General features: G+C 42.3%; 1 protein-coding gene across 5 annotated transcripts in view; it reads right to left on the bottom strand.

The window, feature by feature from the left end:
- The window catches only part of LOC126921719 (sodium/calcium exchanger 3), a 122,863-nt gene that overhangs the window by 90,565 nt on the left and 11,124 nt on the right, over positions 1-21,174 (bottom strand). The window lies entirely within an intron of this gene.

The following is a 21,174-nucleotide window of genomic DNA, read 5'->3' as shown; positions in this document are numbered from 1 at the left end:
CGGCCGTGCCGTAACTCCGTATTACACGGAACAATTAAACACTCGACAACGCGGAACTATCTTTTAACAGTAACAGACCGATGACGGGGCAAAAGTTCGCGTCAGTTGTCACGAGTAAGCTTGGCTCGCGCGACCCCTGTACTTGACATAATTCAAATCTCGAGAGTTCGAATTCTCCGCGGAGGTGCACACGCAGTTCGGATGGCCGAGCGGAGCGTGTGCGTGGATATCGTGTTAACGAGGGCTTCTCTAGTCGCATTCTACTCGTGGCCCATTGTTTCCACGCGAAACCGCGTTCCGCGAAGCACGAAGAAACACGCGAGAAACGTGGCTCGTACGTACCGGGTGTTCCAACAGATTTCGTTGGCATCGCCAGTATTCCCGGCTGTTCCAAGTTTTGGGTGGGGCGTTTAATAATTCCAGGAACCTTCGGAGCGTGAAGATTTATTGTCGGAAGACCGCTGCATAGGTGAATGGGCGAGGGATGGTAAGCAGATAGGGAAATTTCAACGCCGTCATAGAAAATTCATGGCTGAACCCAACAGCTCTGGCTAAGATCGAACCTGGCTACTCTCGATCGAAAGAAGAACACGGTATCGGACACCTTACTCGGACCTGGTTTCTGCTATCTGTAATATTTCTCAACGATTTACGTTTCGTTATCTATTCCCTTTGATTGCGAATGATCGCTAGCGAAGTCGTGGTCTCTGTAGTTGTAAATCTTTGTTTCTTTGATGGGATACGACGACTCATGCTTCGTTCCCATTTCGTAGATCTTCTTCCTTCAAATTTATATAATATCACACAAGTTATAGACTATTATTCCTGTGCTCTCTAATTGAAACCTAGCACTTTCCCATTCTGTAAGATACGTGCAAGTATTTGAAGTTTCTCGCGTCTTTTATTTTCTTCGAAGAAAGTTGTAGCTATTATACGACCTGCTACGAAACGATCACTCGATCGAACAAAGATATCGTAGAAAAGAAATTAATAAATTTTGCCCCTAACTTTCCCTACGAGAACTTCCTGTATCACGGTTTTTATTATCACATGACGATGTTGGGTGCAGGTCGACTATCATGTTCCAAGATGCCGTAGCTTGGAAAGTCTATCGTCTTCTCGGGCTGGCTGTCTATTGTCGCAGCTGCGAGACCCGGCCCCTCTGGCATATGTGCAGCTGCAGTTTGTCAGTCATGCTGCTTGCCTGGTATACGAGGCTTTAGAGCTCCCGAAGTAACGCGTCTATATACATGACTGTGCATAATATATGATCGTGACACATTCACCATGGGCTGTAGTTTCGCACATGGACACGCGCTGCCTATGTATTTACCAACGGGAAAACAACTCTGTTTTTCTTCCCTTTTTTTTTCCTTAATACAGACACTGTGCTTCCAATTGAATTTCTGATGAATTTACATTTCGGAAGAGGATCCTGCTGCATTTCCCTGGTTGTAGTCTTTTTCAGTTACACAACTTTCTCTGCAAGAACTTGCCAAGGATACATAGATACGCTGATAAGAAAACTCGAGAGAAAAATAACAGACGCATTTCTTTACGAGTCCTTTAAAAACAGCTGACAAATTGATGAAGTTTCAAACATACGATTACCAACACAAGCCACGTTCGTACCAACTTCGATATCGTAATATTACCACGAACAGAACTTGGAAAATTTTATAAATGCGTGTTCATCTCCGAGATACAAAGACAATTTTTGGAGATATTAGATTGATGCGACGTAAGAGAAACAGTAGGGAGATATGTAAATTTAATGGACATTTGGTAATTGATTGAATGTAAGGACACCGGGTTATAATTTCTGTATCTGATGTCACGAGAAAAAGATCAATCGGACGTTAAATTTTAACGCGAACGGTCACGGTTGCGGAGTTAATAGTCGATACATAGGTTCTGCAAGAATCGTGAAACACATCCAGAGAATTTTATTCGCGTTCATGGTTGTTACATATATCGATAGCCTACATGCATATCGTCTAGAACTTGGTTTTCTACTCGCGCGAGTTACGTCGCTTTCTTATCGACATCCGCGATGAATATAAAACCGTCTTCGCAGGGTCACGCGAGCGTAATGAAAAGGCCAATCGTAAATCGCGATGACCGACTCTCTGAATCGCTTCCCAACTGCGAAATGAACGATTCGCTTGCGAAAAGAAATCGATCAAAAGCGTCGACCTTCTCTCGTTTTTCCAGCTTCGTAGATATCGAAGAACGGCCATCGACGTTCGCTGTTCATCGACGAACCACGTGGAAAATCGCTTACAGACTTGCGATAAGACTTCGAGATTAAAATTTCCTTGCAGCGAACGCGCCACTTTGTGGTTTGTTCGCGATTTGCATCGCTGCTTTCGCAAATTGAAACATTTTTCATTTTCTCCACTCGCCCACGATCAGCCGTAAAAGTACGCCTTATAAAAATGATATTTTTATTTAAACAAAGCGTATAACACATTTACTTGTTAGTCTGTAAAGTGTTAATAAAAAAAAATCATCAGGATAAGAGTCTTATTAATCGGTGATACCATGATTAATGTATCCGATGGGGTTAGGGCGGACGTACATTGTTGCGTTACGCACGGTGATTAGTCGGACAATGCACGGCGTCTGGTCACGGATTTGATATTTATCCGTGGCCTCTTCTGTTGCCTGTGTGCGGAGCGATAATTAATTTCCCGTTTAAATAAGCCCATCGCGCGGCGGCTACCTAATTAATCAAGCTTCCTACGTCGAATGACGCTAACGAACTCGTGTCAGTGATGCACTTCGAAACGTCCGCAGAGATAATCGGCTTGAAAAGTAATTGTCGTTGTGTCCCCCCACCGCGATTAATTGATACGTCATATAATTAATGCGGCCGCATTACCGCTGCGCCTTAATTAGAAACGCGGCGTAGATACATCACGGGGACCTTTCTACATTCAAAGCTGCTGCCTATACTCGAATTGCGTTTTTCCCCTCGAAATTTCGTGACTCGAGCGTCCGATTAAATTTACGGCCGAACAATCGGTTAGAAGGGTTCGACGAACGGCTCTATTGTGATAGCGCGCGCTTAAATTTCAATAAATCGGTAATTCGCGTCGCAATTCTTGCAAAATGAGGAAACGATTCTTTCCAGGAATATTCTCGAGTCCATCGAGGACGAAATCAAATAGACCGACCGCGTGTCTTTACTTTTCAACGAAGCGACTTCTGAATACTTTTTGTAGTGACTGGAGCAAGGACAGGCAGAAAGACGTTATACATATTCACTGTTTATGGAATGTACATTTTGACAATAGATTTGGACCATGCGCAGCTGGTATAGCGTGGCCGAATCATTCGAATCGAGGCGAAGCAACTGTGTTGGAATTACGCTACCACGAAAAGAGGATCGACGATGTTTAAACCGCATCTCAAAATTCTTACAATTTCTAATAGAAAGGCAGAGACATTCTGCCCGTGATGATGATATAATCACTGTGACGGTTCGATGATGAAGTAACAATGGCCACGTCGCTGAATCCCGGTGAAAAGACGTCCAAAGAGGTTAATTAACTCGGGAATATTCGAGAACGTTGAAATTTCGCGGCAAGTTTCCAGCACGGCGTTCAGAAATTAACGAGCTTCCAGCGAAGTTTCGCAATGAGAGAGATCGAGGATACTTACAATGGCAGACCGCGAATGAAATTTATCTGATTCGGAGGCAACGCGTAAGTAGCGACTGCTCTTCGTCCGGCGTGGCAGTTCGCCGTCCCGGCGGCGGCTTCCGAATTTTGAAATTTTAAACACGACTTGCAGCCAAGATCGGGATTATGGCTTGGAAGGCAAACCCCCGGCGAATTATTCAACAGCGAGCGAATTGCTTGCCCTCTGTGTCTCCATTCCGAGTCACCGAAGAGACTTTCGCGTCGACGATCAAACCGTTGAGAATTTCCAGTTCTCGGAACATTTTCTAAATGTTTCATCCGCAACCTCGTTACTCTTCCTATTGCTTTCTTATTTCCCTCCATTCTTTTTTTTTTTTTTTTTTTTACCGATGATCGGAGACTAATGATATTCGTCTTCGAACAAGGCGCTAGCGAACGTACCCGAACAATAGAGGGAGAGAAAATGTGTAATAGAAAATATATTTAAGCAAATTTAAGTATAAATACAATGTGTATGTTGGTCCAGATCAGAAAGAGCAGATCAGAAGCCAGGGGTTTGTGACAACGACCATACCCAAATCCACGTCATTCCATACTACCTGACAGTGAACTGTTAGGCTTTGACCTGACCTTTGCACATGGCCCAACATTACATTTTCCCCATTACGTAGGGCAATCAGGATCTTCTCTTTGCCCCTCAACACCTACAAACGCAACGTATAAAAACTGCAAGCATTCGACCATGAGACTAGTCTTGTGTGATTTGAACAACTATTTTAACTTTGCCATTTCGTTGTAACGCTATACTTAATCATTTTCGTGAATAAAAGCCTACAAAAATATAAAAGCACCGTCAAGTTAAGACATTTGCATCGTGGCTCTGCTTAAGAGGACTGGTCCGTCGTAGGTGCAGTCTTCATGGAGTTTATCGATAATTTACTGTTCAAAACGATTGGTAGACAATGTCACTTCGCAAATACATCTTTGCATCTTACATTCTTTATAACAGAGGAAAAAAGAAAAAATTATTTATTCAAAAAAAATAAGGAATAAGAAATTAAATCATATTATTTCTCGTGGAATTCTTTAAAATGGTCGATACAATAAACTGATATAGGCGAGAGGCTGACAAACGGGTCAAACGTGATCTCTCACACCTGAAGAATACTTAGCGACTGAAATAAAAAGCAGTCGCAGCGCGCGTAATAATACTCCTTTTTACGTGACAGGTCCATGTCATTTACATTTGTAGAATTACGAAAAACTGTCCTGTCTGTACTCGGCTGCATCATCTGTGCAAGGCATGTTGCTAGAAAACTATGAGGCTGAGAGCTCCTTCAAATTGATTTAGTGCTAAACAATACTCGAAAGCTTCGAGGACTAAGAAAAGTAAACTTCAGAAAAGATGTGGAGTTTTCTTCGAAGTGGCATCCACTTCAACATTAACGAAACTTCCAAATACTCCGTGTAACATACATCGTTTTATTCGCGGTCGACGCAAAAGCGGAGAAAATGTTCGTTACATATTTTATTTGGCTTGTCAGCGAATCGCAACAATTACGTCGATTAAACGATCGAATCCAATTAACGGGCTTTTATATTCATAACAGCGTCACGGATAAACGATCACAGAGACACCACGCCCTTTAAAGCGTGACAGTCCACCCTCCGGCAATCGAGAGCTTCCGAGGGGTTGTCACGGCATTTATAAAAGCACTTTCGCCTACAGAGATACTCCAGACGTAAATACGTATCCTTTCTTCTCCGTTTCCATTGCTCTTTCTCGTTTCAATTTCCAATTGCCAACTTGTGCATTATCGTCGCTCCGTTATATCGCAACTTTCCTACCGCTTACTTTTATACCCACTTAAGCGATAGAAAAACAACTTTCGTCGCAAAGTGCGCTGCTTCTCTTTCTCCTTTCTTTCGCGCTTAAGAAACTTTCGCGGAACGTCCGCGTTTTTAAACGCCGACTTCGTTCCGGCGGAACGGTGTTTATCGCGACCGAATCGCCAGCGATGATATCGTTCGCGTCGTGGCCAAGTCGAGGTTGATCGTTCAGCGACGTGGTCGTTGTTTCCAAGAAGTTTACGGACGGATCATCGGGAAGAGTTTATGCACGAAAAGCGAACGACTAAACAGAGAATCGTTCGCGTCACTGGCCAACAAAACGCGCAGCACGTTATCGCGAATTTAGTCCGCCGCATGACGAGCGTTTCGAAGAAGGAAAAAAACGTACGTGGCAAATGGTTTGGATATACATTGGACGCGTATGAGCGTCGATAACGTGGCATTCTAGGAAAAAGTGGCCGACGTTGAATATCGAAAGCTGTCATCCAGGCATGAAAGTCCGTCCGGCTGTCGGAGAAACGCTCTCTCGCAGTATGGATTTATCAATCCATACAAGCGATAGCCACCTACGTGCAACGCCGTGTAACGAATTCTCTGGCGCACTCTTTCACCCGGTGCCACCGAGTTTGCTTAAATAAACCGTCAAATTTATCGCCGCGTTTTCGCCTCGTTTTCGACTAGTCCGATCCTGAATTTAACGACGCGCTCCCCATTCCAGACGCTCTATTTTTGTTGGTCGAACACAGCGAGTTAGCGAGATTTTCGAAAAGTTACTCGTTCGATTATGCAAATGGCGCATTACCGCGGAATATCCATGATAATCCGCGATTCGAACGGTAGAACGCGACCGGTACATCGACCGATAAATCCGGCAGAATTTGCAATAATCGTCGATGCCTGGCGGAGAGCGGCGCAGCGGAGAGGACGGAGTTAGGCGACACGACAACATGCCCCGCGCTCGTCCTATCGATTTTCCCCAGCGAAATTAGATCGTTGGACGTGAACAACGCGCTGTCCACCAGAGCTGACATTGATATCCCAAAGAGACTAATTCCACGTGCAATCGGATACGGCCGCGAAAGCGCACCGCTGTTGCATGCATCGCCATAAAGAAACGTCGGTCATTCCGTGAGCAACGTCGTTTTTTGTCCGGAATTTCCTAAGCTAAAATCAAGTAGTAATTTAATGGAAACTTTATCAGCGTTGTTAACAGCGATTCATCGAACAGCAATTCCGTTTCATCGCAAACACCGGCCGATTTCTACGTTTTTAATCCGTACGCCTAAACACGGTATTATTTACGAAATAACCGAGTACGGTATACGAAATGCAAAGAAATACAGGGAAACAGAGTCACGTTTCATAGATACGTTCGCGATATGCAAATGAAAAAAGTCTGAATTTTAAGATCGTTCGTGTATCGGTTCTAAGATCTATCGATCGTGTCGTTTCACTGAAAGTTTGACAAACAGCGTTCGTTCGAAAAATAATCCCATCAGCGACGATATTATGTTGATCCTGCAAGCACGATAGATGGATACAGCGAGCTGGTCACGTTTATTTCATATTCCTCGTCCGTAAGATACCCTTACAAGCCGCTTAAGTTCGCATTCACGCCGACGTTTCAGCTATGGATCGTCGTCCGCTTTCATTCCTCGTCCCGGCTTTTGGCTCCTTTTACCTGCAGAAAAGCCCGCTCTAAGCGAGTCTCCGCTAAAACCGCAGGGAGACAGTTGATATAGAAAATCAAAACTTATGCGACAGTTGGCCTTCGATCGTTAAACAGGTTCCTCGTAACGAGGATTCGATGGCGGACAACATCGATAAATGAACCTGAAATCGTTCGATGAAAAACGCTGTACGATTCGTTCGACGTACCAATTCCCTCTCTCTTTCTCTCTTACAGTTTTCTCGAATCAAGGAGTTTTATCACGCAAAAGTAAATGCGACTTCTTTCAATTCGCTCCTCCTTTTGTCGATTTTCAGATAGTTTTTCTTTTTTTATTTATCGCCCTCGTAAAGTTCTCATCTCACTCGTCAAGACGGTTTTTCTCAGATTTATCGTCCGCCATGGAATGCAGACGTTCGCCTCGTAACGTAATCTGCTTTGTATGACCGTAATCTTGAAATATCGTTACTTCCTGTCTTCTAAATACCCGCTCGTTATCCTTATTTTTTAACACGTCCAGCGTTACTGGCCTCGTGCACAGCGTCGATTCAACTATCTCAGATTGCAAATAATGCTCTCGTTGACTAGGTCGTCGTGCTGTTAAGCTTGCACTTTCAAATAATCCTGAAACAAATACGTAGTTCGCTCCGAGTATCCATTACGTTCTCCGGCAGATCTTTCTTCAACGATCTCGCGATACTCCGCTCGGAGATCGAACAATGTTTATGCCATCTCTGTTAGGTTATCGCGTTTCCTTTGCATCCGCAACGCCTTCATCTCGGTGTTACAATCGACGATGCCGTTTCGCTACCTCATTCTCTGGCGAAATTAACAGGAAACTCGGAACGAACGCGTTCGCGGGCAAACCGCGTCGAATTCGCGCAAACAGAGGAGGATCCTTGGCTGTTTATCTGTCTGATTGCGCGAGCGATCTTTGCACAACGGTAATCATCCGACCAAACACTTTCCATACGTACATTATGACGGATTTGAGGCTTAGTCTCGAGTTAATCCGTACAGAAATATACGTTGTAGAATGTATGGTATTGTACAATAAATAAGTAAATATATAGGTTCGATCCAGTAGCTATATATTTCTGTTGCGAATTGTCGATTAAAGAGCAACCGGTTAGGTCAAACCGATCGGTCGATATCGCGTACCTCGAATGACTTAACGCTCGAGGTGGAGGAGGTTTAATAGATCGAGTGTTAGAGTAATCTAGCACTGTATTTGCACTTGTTGTATAAAAGCAAAGTGTGATGTTATGAACACGGCGGTGGTGAGATCTTGTTGTACGATGTCTGATGATGAACTGTCCTAGTACGTTGCCGAATCTCTCCCCCAGCAGTTGAGTCTCGTCCGTTCGTCGTGCCTTCTCGACCGGAGTTTTTCCCTGACTTTTGAATCCTTGAGTTTACAGCTCGGAGAGGACAGGCAATTGGGAATTCCTCAAAGAAGGCAATGGACCTGTCCGTGCCAAAATTCCAAGCAATTTCCAATGTAATTTTTACGTGTAATCAGTGCAACGTGATGTAAGCATTATATAATTTTATATTATCGCATTATCGTCGAGCTTTTACGATCAGCTCGGATGCGAACATTCGATAAATCGGTTCGACGATTTCGTAGCTGCAACGCGTAGACGTTCGTAGACGTTTCCCGCTGAAGAAACTTCGGTAATAATTGCATAAGTGGATTCATTCTTTACAAAAATTGCGGAGAATGTGCAGATAAACAGAGCGGAAGATCGATCGAGTATTGTGTTCGCAGTTCATCGACTTGATCAGATGATGCAGTATGCGGTCTCTTGGCTGTCTGGTATTAGGATGATGTTTTTATATGTCAATGCGATAAAGCACACAGCGCTTTATGTTTGAAATCGCATCGAGAACAGTTCATCTTCTATGAAAAGAACGAGCAGAGTCAAAAGTCGCTTACTAACTCGTATCACGATATTGAATGACCCACCCTTGAAAGTCCATTCTCGCTCCGCCTTTTTTTGTTCTCTCTTACATTACCGACGCGCTATCTGGCCAGTTATTGCCATTCGTTTCTGTGCTCTCGAATACGTGGTCGAAGGAGATGGAAGAAGGGCTCCTTTAAGCGAAGACAAATACTTCGATTCCGAACAGTTACCCTTTTTGATTCCCTTTTAGTTCGGATGTTTCTTCTAGCTGATGTGTGTGTGTGTGCGTGTGTCTGTGTGTGTAGCTCATATATAGCTGATATATAGAACTCTCTTTCTGGATGGAAGCGACCGTGTGAGATTAGTGTGTTTCGATAAGACGACATTTGATGAGACAGCTTCCCTATAAGGTCGTTTAAGCAGACTAATTTAGCTTTGCTTCCAACGATAGTAATCGAAGAACCTAAGATGATTCGTTAGACTATAGACTAAGGCTGAGGTCGTATTTCGAGAAGAAACAGCTTGATAAATCTAAATCTTGATAAATCTTGATGATAAATCGAAATTTTGCAAACGATCGAAGTACGTTTAATATTGTGACAACCGATATTTTTGAATATTTAACAGAGTAGAATGATACACATTCAACTCAACTGAACTAAACAGGACAGATTTGGCAACGCGAAATTGATTGTCGAATTTTTCAATTCCTTGTTACGATCTTCAAACGAATCACGTTGTTACACGCCGTTCCACGAGGTGGAAATCGCAAGGAGAATCGATGGGAAACATATTTTTACATGATTTATGATTTCGGGAATCAAACAAGAGGCGTCCCTTGGAAGCTATAAGCGAATCCGCCAAATCTAGTGCGATTTACGGCAGCGGAAATCGAAGATTTATTCACGAACCCTATGCGTGTGTCACGAGGAAGATTCGAAACGTGAGCGTTCGCAATCATTCCCGAAAACCGTGGAAAATTATGACCCGGCCGAAAGTGCCGCTCGTAAATTTTGAACGTGCAATCAGAGGAAGGATAGCATAGAGCAGGATGAAGGGATGCAGCCTGTATACAGAGCGTACGCGTACAGAAACTGAGAATCACGAGCGTGGGTGCTTGGTGTTGATCGATCGATCTTAGCTCGAATCCGTTAGCCTCTTTTTCCAACGACACACGCACTCAAACGCGCGAAGAATGTCGTTTCTTGCGACGAAGGTGATCCGCTGAAGGTAATCTCGAGGTATGACGAATGATTCGTTGGATGCTCGGTTGCCGCGAACTGTTGTATACTTCGAAGTAATCTGGACACTCGCTTATATTTGACAAAATGTACTTTAACGCTAGAACTTCCACATCAGTCAAATTGACTGGTTTTACAATTTTATTTTAAAATTCCTACTTCATGTTATATTTCTTTCTGATGTAATGACTCTGGCAACGATAACTAAAAGAATAGTATAATGAATTTTATTTTATTGTTTATGTATTCAAACTGAAAATAATTTTGTATTAAGGCTATCTATACCAATACCAGTCCAAATGACTGGTACCTGTCAAAGTGTAAAAGGATCCTGCAATCTGTTTATCGAACCCCAATTAACCAGTTTCCTCGTTTTGTACAATTTCCCACGCGTTTTTAAAATGTTTACTGCGTATCATTCGATATGATGATATTAGTTTATTGAGATATGTATAATTTTTGTGCTGGACTAGGTTGAGTGCGTAGTGGAGATGTTTGTATGTGGATATCAGTGTGTGGAGATATGTGTGTGCGCGGCGACTGAGAAACAGACGAATATAAACAGTTCGGTCGGTTAACAGTCTACAAAAGGTCGGGTATGGAAGAAAGTGCTGAGACGCGTGCAAGTGTGTATCGATGAATATTCTAGAAATCGTTTATAAAATAAATATGTGTCTACGTTAATAGTAATGCCCAGTGTAAATTTAATGTCTCCATAACAATATTTCGGCCATCAAGATCCACAATTCTCAACATAGTTATCAGGAGAATTCCGGATCGATCGCTAGATCGCTAGATGCTAACACTAGAAATACCACACCAGTCAAAATGACTGGCTCTACAATTTTATAAATGTGTCAAGCCTCATTTAGGGATGCCAGATGGATTAATAATACCAAAAACCTACTACATAACATGGAATTCCTTCTATAAGAAAGTAATAAATCAATAAATATAAAAATATTCTATAATTACGTATTTTTTAAGGACCAGTTAAGGTCCTCCAGTTAAGGTTTTAAGATTTTCCAGTGATTTTGTTCTTTGTGATCGCTGGACTGGGCAATTTGATGCAAATTTAAAGACACTGCATGAAATATACAAAAGTGGGTGAAACACCATCAGCAGAGTATTTATTGCAATTTTTAATAGATAAAACGAATGTCCGTTTGAGTTCTGTTTCTTTACCTATGCTCGTAGAGATATAAATTTGCATAAAAATGAATACTGATCCTGTAATCCTTTTAATCCTAATGATCAGCCATGATTATGTAACTCGATAAAATTGATTCTTTCTCGTCGATACGCGATAATAGAATGGCGTTTGTAATTGTGAAAGCTTGCAAGCACTACTTTCTAACTTGACAAACTCTTTATCTTGAGCCCAACCGAGAGCGTTCAGACGTCTGACCTTTGCGGAACTCTTCTACTGTGCATCTAATCAAGCGTAGTATCGTTCTACTGTTACTACAAATCGAACAAAGTGTTCGAGTACTTACGAGCGGCGGTATTTTACACGATATCGTCGTCGACACTTATTTAGGCAGAAATCGCAAGCCTCTTTCTTCCGACGTCGATGCAGGAAAATCAAGCGACGTCGTAAGTGCTCGAAAATTACGAAGAATAACGATTCCACTTTGGAAAATCGTTGCTTGCAAGTTCCACGTCAAGATGTGGAGAGGTGAGAGAACAATTCCAGCTACTTTCGAGTAAGAATTTAGATTACCATAATTTCGAATGTAAATTGTGTCGTTAGGTATAAAGGGCGTGCAACGACGTTGGAATTTCCATGTGAAACACGAACTTCCTTATACCGTATCCACCAGGTATAATCTTGGACGTTTGGAAATCGTGGCACGAATCGGAGAAAACTGTGATTATATATATATATATATATATATATATATATATATATATATACATAGCGACGCTCGACTCAATGGGAATACAAAGTTACAAGTTAACAAAATTGATCAAGTGTCCTTCCAACATGACCACGCTGGTAATGATAACAGAAAGTACGACGAGTCTCGAGTGACCATATTGTCCAACCACTTCCTGTGAAATTTTCACGTTATTTATACTTCCTAATTGTTAGAATCGGAATTCTCTACGCAATTTTAAGTATTTGCAACGAGTTAAGTATTTTAAGTACAGTAAAAGCCATGAAAAAGAATTTCGTTTGTATCGACTACCGTTGAATTTCTTCTATCGCGTTCTATTATTTCCCATCGAAACCTTAACGATTTTACGAGCGAGCAGTTGAAGAATAAATTACTTAGACAGGTGGAACACAGTTGTTTTGGAGACAACAGGTAGTACGTTATTCAGTGGCAAGTAGCATCCAAAATAATCAAATTATAAAAATTGCAAAGTGCAAAAGGAGTAAATTGTAAATAAATATGTAAATGGGAAATTGCACAGTAAGATCGCTCGTGTATCAGCTTTAAGATCCATCGATCGGATCGTTTCATTGAAAGTTTGATGAAGAGCGCTCGTTCAATCATGAACCGAAAAGTAATCCCATGAGCGGTGGTGTTACCGCTGAATCTTCTCTATTATACTCACGCAAGAAGTGTGAAAAATGAATAGACATATCGTTAATAATTTTTCAATTTGTATAAATCACACTCCTCTCGAGTGTTTTCACCAGATTAACTTCGAGCGCGTGAAATTAATCATTTCGATCGTTCAACACTCTGCATTCGTAAAACACATCATAAAAGCGTGTCCAAGGTAGATTCTTAAAAGGATAGCAGCGAGACATATGATCCGCTCGTGTCTTTTCATCGTAAAAGCTATACACCCGTTCTTTCCAATTTAAATATTTTTAAATATTAATTTCTTAGTATCATAATATTAATATATTCATAATATTAATTTCTTGATATCAAATATTTGTTAAGCGTTCCACGGTAAATTTAATCCTTTTAACCGAATGTGTCAGTCAATAAGCTTCACGAGGAAATTTTTCATGACTCTGTAACGATGATGTCTAGTGGCGAGTCATCGCCAACAGTTGTTACGTGTAATAACCGTTCTCAATTATCTTTATCAATTATTATTTTCTTTATCTTGTTTATTTTCCACCTTTTACCCGCGTTCTTTGTATTTAAAGGACGGCTAACGAGTGTTGCCCGTTAAAAAATATTTACAATGTCTAAGAGCATGTCGACACCAACATGTTCGTCGACCTAACACGTCGCCTAAAGAAGAACAAACCATGTTCTTTAGAAATATGCATCCTCGAGTAGTGCACGCTCGGAGAAAGAAAGAACCTTCACACCTGTCCGAGATGTCTCTCGGAAACACGTCTCCATTGCGAAAACGTTAGAAGGCAACTGTCGAGATACTCGAGTCGAGCTGGCTCGCTGGCGGTAGCTCGCGCCGCATGTAAATTGCACGAATTACCGATGTGGGGAGCGCGTAATGAGTTCCGAGTTCGAGTCGAGTCGAACGAGTTAAAAGACATACACTGCGCGCCAACTCTGCTCGTGAAAGAGTTCGCCATCGAGGACTTTTCACTTTTCGGCCAAGTTTCCACGCCATTGACGTTCCATCGACCAAATGTTCCTGTTCGCGGCACTTTTAATGAGCGTCGACATCGTTAGGACCCGCTTCGAAACTATCCTCGCGTGTGTCACAAAGTTCCACGTATTACACGTAAATACATCGATGTTTGCGAGTTTCAGGATTTCTATGACGTTTCGATAGGCGAGTCCGCCGCGCCATATATTTCGAAACGCGAACGAAAGCTCGATAAAGCGAGCATGAATAACAAAGGAACTCGTGACGAGTTGAATTCTCTTAGGTCGGCCTCGACAGGCAGAAAGGGAAAAAGAAAACGCTTTTTCTTTTGTTCCGGCAACGAGACAGAAACGTATAATTTATACATGGCCATTGGATTAGGATTCGAATGTTTCAATATTCTGCAGCTTCTTTTAGCTTTAGGTCGGTGCATATGAAATACGAATTCGAAGCTGGAATTCGATGAAACAATATCGTCTATTAATCTTTCGTTAACCGATAATAATTGATTAATTTTTCCTTTTTTCTTGATAAGAAAAAATAGAATCGAATGTTAAGAAGATTTATAGTAAAAATATCGGAACGCACGTTCATCGACTGTCACGAATAATTGCAATAACTTGTATGATTTTCTTCTATCAATTTAAATTCGCAGAAACCAACATAAATGCTGCAAAGAACGTCGATCGTTTAACGTGAAAATTATTTTCAACGAAACTGCAACTACTGTATCAGCTCAGTTTCAAGAACTATATTAATTCTATAATATTTGAATTCTACAAGTAGCAAGAATAATTAAAGTAATTCGTTTGTGCGTGTAATCGCGTAGAAATTGATTCGATTAAATGTGTGATTACGACGATTTGGAAAAATTACGCTCCGATTAGGTCATACTTAAGCGACGTAGAAGCGCGTCGATCTGCTGCACGAACCTAATTCAATGAGCAAGGACAGTACAGAATTTTTGATCGATCCTCATTCGTCCACGGTAATTCATACCGCTCACGTTCCCGGATAATTGCGAATTCCAGAGTTCCGGCAAGTCAAATCTAGCGAAGATGTCACGCTGGGAAATTGGAATTCGTCACGGGCAGCTGCGACGTCGACTTAAAACACGTTCCACCGGTGATTTATCGCGCGAAGAACAACGCGTTCCGCCATGCGGCTCTGAAAACCGACGACTCTTGAAACTCGCCGTGTGAGCGTTTTCCTCTTTCCTGCGCGCGCAAAATTTATGCGACCTCGTGGAGTTCTCGCCTTCCTCGTGCGTGCGATTCTTTCTTAAATATTCCAACAGTCGTCTGGCGGTGTTAGGTTGGGCTTAGGTTCGTCAGCTTTCTTTGTCAGCGACGTCTAAAAGTCGAACAGCGATTAAATGGATTACAAGTTTTAGAGCAGCTGGTGTAACACGATAACCGCGTCGTTGAAAACTTGCTCGTCGTTCCTACGCACAGCAGCTGCGAGAAGCGTCGACACGCCGTTGTATTTGTCACAAAGTTTACGGTATAACCGATCAGACTAAAGTATGTTAACCCTTCGCACTCCTATATCCTATGAGTGTGACATCAGTTTTCATCTCAAGAGCCCCTTTGTCGAGTCCCATCTTTTTTTTGTGAAACGTGCGAAAGAAAACCAGAATTGCATGCTGGAAATTGTTTCAAGATATACCATACACTTAAAAATTACAAAATACAACAATAGCGTGAATAAAACTGGTATTTAAGTGAATTCGATGAAACAATATCGTCTATTAATCTTTTGTCAATCGATAATAATCGTTAATTAATTTTCCTTTCCTTCTTAATAAGAAAAAATAGAATTGAATATTAAGAAGATATATAATAAAAATATCGGAACGCACGTTCATCGACTGTCGTGGATAATTGCAATAACTTGCGTGTTTCTTCCTTTATTTATTTAAATTGTCTTATTTTTCGGTTAAAGTAAATTTCAAATAAAACACTTAAAAGCGTTGGGAGCTGCTGATAACGAAATTGAAATAAAATTCAGAGCGCAAAGGGTTAAATTCCGTATCGCTCGCCAGTATCTTCCTACGACCATAAGAATCTGATACTACGAACACGAAACATCGAATCTGGTGAAGAAACGCTTGATCGACGAATAAGTCTATGCGCGATTACGTTTTGTAGTCATTGCGCGTATTAACGAGGATTATTGTCGGAGATATCAATTTATTATCCGGTAGAAACAAAACGTTTCTTCATCCGTTCATTAAATGTTACACGATTTTTAGATGGGGCTAGCTAGGGTGAGCAGGCTTGTTTGCGTTTTTACGAGGAAAGGCTGGAAGAAAGAAGAGGGAGTGTCCGAGATACGAGGGTGTTTAGCACTTGAGAAGTTAACGGGGTTGCCGGGGAATGGAGAGTACGCAGGGGTGTAACACGCCGCATTTTACGGGCTTCCCGCCCCCATATTGGCCCACTTACTGGCTCGTGCTTTTTTTATTCGTCCGACGTCTCTCGATATTTTCTCGTTCCCATCGCGTCCCCCTGCTTTTCACTTTGTCAGTCTTATCATTGTTCGTTATCACAACCGTTCAAATCCGTGCCGCTCCCTCCGCCAAGATCGATTTCGTTATGCCAAGTAATATTCGGATACCGATGTCGAACAAGCATACTTATACCGTTCCGTTTCATTTCGTTTCGTTGCGTTTCGTCTGCGTGGAAATCCATTCGATTTGAAACAGACTTTGAAAAATTGTGGCGCGATCCGAATTGCTATTCAAACAACGTCGCAAAGGAGAGCCGGAAAGGGAAAGCGATATAAACGTCTATCGAGATATCATCTGTCGGGAAGAGGAACTCTCTATTCGATGGTACTTGCTTTGCAGGAACTCTGTTCCTCGGCTTTTCACCATGGTTCTCCGCTTTCCGGCGAGAAAACTGGAGAAACGAAAGCCGTTTGTCTGGAACAGAAGAGACGACGAAAATTCTATCTCGCGGGACGAGCACGTCGCCGCGACGAGTTTCGCGTTTCACCGGCGTCGCCGCTTTTCTGGCCGAAAAACTGCGGGGGCAAAGCTTTAGAAAACGTGGCGCCCGGAAATAAAACGAATCCCGGCGTCGCTCGCAGCGTTTCCGTGCTGCGCCCCCTGTCCCCCGCAATCTATTCGAAACCCCGAAATTTCCCGGATATTTTGTAAATCGGGCTTTCGCCCGTGTTCGCCCCTCTCCGCAAACCGTGTTCCATAGGATCAGAATCGTCGAAACGAGCCGCTTCCTTCGGCAATTTTCAACGAATCGTCCGGATGATACGCCCCGGAACCACCTGGCTCTCGCCAAATGAGAAAGCTTGTCCTTCTTCTTCGATCCAATTTAAGAAATACGCACGCTCCTCGTCGCCTACTTTTACTTTAATTCGGAGACGAAAAGAGAGTCGTACGAGATACGCCACTTATCTTTTACGACTAAATAGAAGGAGGAAACCAGTTTATTCCAACTATTGCGTTGATAACTAATTGATTACGGATTTTGTCAATACCATCTATTGGTATAATTTACTCACTCGTAAGCGCAACTGTATATTACGTTTCTTGTCTTGCGTAGAAATTGTCCCAGTGAAAATATCGCATCGAGTAGCAGTATGTTTCTACATAATTATAGACTTGCGACGAAACGATAATACGCTATACGTTAGCAATTTCTTCTCGAAGCCTAACCATTCGCGTGACAAGTGCGTCATTTTCGTCGCGAGCAGGAAGAGATTCGTTTCTCCGGCGGAGAGGAGGCAAGTGCTTCCGGCAAGATAAGCGACGTTGGACGTAGTTGGAGACGAGTGTAGTTCGCCCGTGAACGCGTGCGCTTCGCGGTTGTTCTTTCGTGACTTTCCTTGCTCGTGTCGAAGAGAAAGAAATTCGTAGAAAAGGAACGATCGAAAGTGCGCATGGAAAGCAGGATTAATGAGCTCGTAAAAAGACGAGATAGCGCGTGAAAGGGACACGACAGCGATTCCACGAAAGCGATCCCTTTTTATCGTTGCCTACTGGCCCCGATTTTTTCCTCATTTTTCTCTCTAATTTCTCCCTCGTTGTCTATTCAAAAAGGACGTTCGTTAAACCAACTGGCAATCGAAAAAATCGATCGACCAAACGCGAAAGAGCTTGAGGAATTCCAGTTTTTCGATGAATTTTATGACTCGATGGAATCTGGCGCATTTTTCTACATACAGGATTATCGATAAGATAAGATAAAATAATATGTACACGCTACTGAACCAGAATAAGTAGAAGAGAAAATATTAACATTCGTAAAAGAGTCCTGTTTTCTTTCGACGAATACAAAAGTCACATTTTCGTAGAACGTACACGATATATTTTCTCGCGTAGAACGACATGACGCTAATTAATAAAATTAAATAACCTCCCTTCGATTATTAGGTTGTCCGAAAAGTTTCTTTCGTTTTATAAGGAAATAATAGACGCACAATATTTTTTGTTTCATATTAATTTATTGAATTAATAATAGAATAATAATAGAAATAGAACGAAATGGATCATACTTAATTCGATAAAATGATATAAAACAAATTGTTGTTCATCTATTATCATCTTATGAAACGAAAGAAACTTTTCGGACAATCTAATATCACTACAAAATGGATCGTAATTCAATAAAATAATGTTATTTCCATATAAAACGTAAGACACTTTTGGGACAACCTGATGGATCGTTTAAAAATTGTTCGTAATTGAATTTGACAGGTTACAAGGAAGATTGCTCGGCCTGAAGCAGATATCCTACTATTTCAAAATCCCTATCTTACCCTACAGTTTCGAAAGCAGTTGCTCGAAATAAATTTAGAAATGTTTGATAAAGAGCTTAGGAAGAAGTTTCCTAGAACAGGAATTAAAAGAACCGAGGATACGCTCAAGTAGAACGAGACCGTCATAGATCAGACTCGCCGCACAAGGAGTATACGCGACGTACGACCGCGTTCACAGCCAACAAACATGTTTCATCGATAAAAGCGACGGATCCGATGTAGCTTTCGACTGTTAGCGCGTTATCGAACCACAGTTTTCTGGTAAATTTCTCCTCGTCCCGTGTTTTTCATTCCAGACTGCATTCTTTATCGACTCTTCCTATTCTTAGATTCTTCGCGCACCACTATGGGACTCGCCTTCACACTTCCACGTTCTTTGTGTCATTCACCGGCGGTCCGTCGATTTCATTTTACATACACGACAAATCGCGAGAATTGACGTTACTCGCTTTGCAATCGATCAACGAGGATACCGCTCTATTACGGCGGAATGCGTTAGGAACTGTGGCTAAGTAAAACATAGCTGTGACACGGCTTGGAAAAAGTTGACTTGTCAACGCTTTCGATTCAATACTCGGAAGTTTTAAAGAAACTTGAGAATGACCATGAATTAGCAAGCGTTCATGAACAACGCCCAAGGGAAGTAGCAGCCATTGACTAGCAAATTAACCAGAAGCAACCCGCTGTGTCTGGTTGACATTTCGAATTTAAAAAACAAATAAGCTTCTCAGCTCGCGCAGCGTTTAAACGACATCCAGCGAAAAGTTGATCCGCGGGAAGGAATGGAATTCTGGCGACCCTTAGCCCTTTCACTTTCGTTACAATTTCTTCGAGAGAAGCAACTTCTACCCTGAACTGTTGCCGACAGAAGCTAAACCGAATGACAGATTTCTAGCGATCAGAAGGCAATCCGAAGATGTAAGAATTTATTGCTGCGAGTACGTGTGAACGATCATGAATTTGTATTTTCTTTTCTAGAACGTTTCGAACAGCGGCTTGATTTTTATCGATTGCGAGTTGCTTTTCGTCAGTTTGCTCAACTGGCTGGAAAGCAGAGCCTCTTTCTTCCAACGTTCGTGGAATATTTTCCAGGAGAACTCCCCTTCGAATATGAAGTTTGCGTGATGAATCTCGAAAATGGTTCGCGTGCATGTTTGCGAAGGAGTGACTCTCCATGCTCTAATTATTCACTGGACGATTGATAATCGTCGAACCAAATACGATAACGACTGATCGTTGATTTACACGCGACGAAACAGCCGCTCCTTCGAATTATGCATCGTTGCCCCGCGTTTACCTCAACCCATCCAGCAGCTACCATTTAATTTATTCGATCGAGCCAGTCAACCAGCTTTAAATTCCATTAATCGCAGCCCACAACGGGACGCATAATGTTCGAGCCGGCGTTCTCCGATGACGTTTCTCGATTGTACCAACTCGCTGTAGCTTCCGATCATCGATCCCCTTTGGAACGCGAATTGTACATATTTCTTTGCGACTTTGTTTCCTCCACAGTTACTTCACAGTTCGTTGAAAAAGTAACGCTATCGAAGAAACGATACGAGCGAAGACACACAGTTACGTCACGTATATTAGTATCGTTGTGACTGCGTCTCTGCAAGTTTCGATACGTTCGCGTTATCAAAATGATGTAACGTCGTAATAAAATCTGCGCGAAACTAAAGTTTCCCTTTTCGGACGCCGAAAATACGTAATCCATGGCATTTGTTCCGCGAGCGAGACGTCAACGTGCAACTTTCTCTTGCTGTCTCTTTAAAAGGTATACCACACGCTTGGCAGCTGTGAAACGGCTGAATTTTTCTAACTCCGCTGTGTACGGTGCTTTATGTCCTGGCTACATCGCTAGATGACCCCTCTTAGATCTTTAATATCGCAATATCGTTCCCTAAGCGTGGTCTCTGGGTCGTTAAGAGCTCGTGTCGTGACACGTTACGAAAGGAGAAACGATTCGCTCGTGCCACGTCGAACCTCGACATCTTGTACGCCGTCTTATTGCCTACGTAGCAATAATAAGCGCTACTCGTAACAGATAAGCATCAGGTCCTCCGATTTTTAGACGGCTGGTCGTAAAGAGTCGCGTAATTACAAGGGTGCCTCGATCAGATATTTAATACGATCATAGAGCCACTGTGCAGTGAAATGCACGGTGTTGGACGGTGACCGTTGAAAATTCGATTAAGGTCAAGAATAAATTTCCACGCCTCCCTGTCGATCCCCGCGCCTCGTCGCTTCGAAACGCCATTCAACGAATAAAAACGCGGCTTGATAACTGATGATTGGCGAACGCCCCCAGCGAATTACCTAATGCAAAGCTCTTTACGGAGCTACTCGGTGAGAAACCAATTAAGGTCGTCGATAAATCTGCCTCGCGTCCATGGATTTCGTTGCGTTCGAAATCCACCCCTAACTTTCAGCCACGTCCTATCCCCCGGTTAGGCGTGTGCGACACGCTTCGAGTTTCAGCTCTATCTTACTTAATCAATTATCTATAAATACAGCTGTGACTCTGGAATTTTGTACGTCACAGGCGC

The sequence above is a fragment of the Bombus affinis genome, chromosome 11 (genome assembly GCF_024516045.1).
Source record: "Bombus affinis isolate iyBomAffi1 chromosome 11, iyBomAffi1.2, whole genome shotgun sequence".
NCBI classification, from domain to species: Eukaryota; Metazoa; Arthropoda; class Insecta; order Hymenoptera; family Apidae; genus Bombus; species Bombus affinis.
The sequence above is the reverse complement of the archived record's forward strand: the minus strand, read 5'-3'. Positions and strand labels throughout refer to the sequence as shown.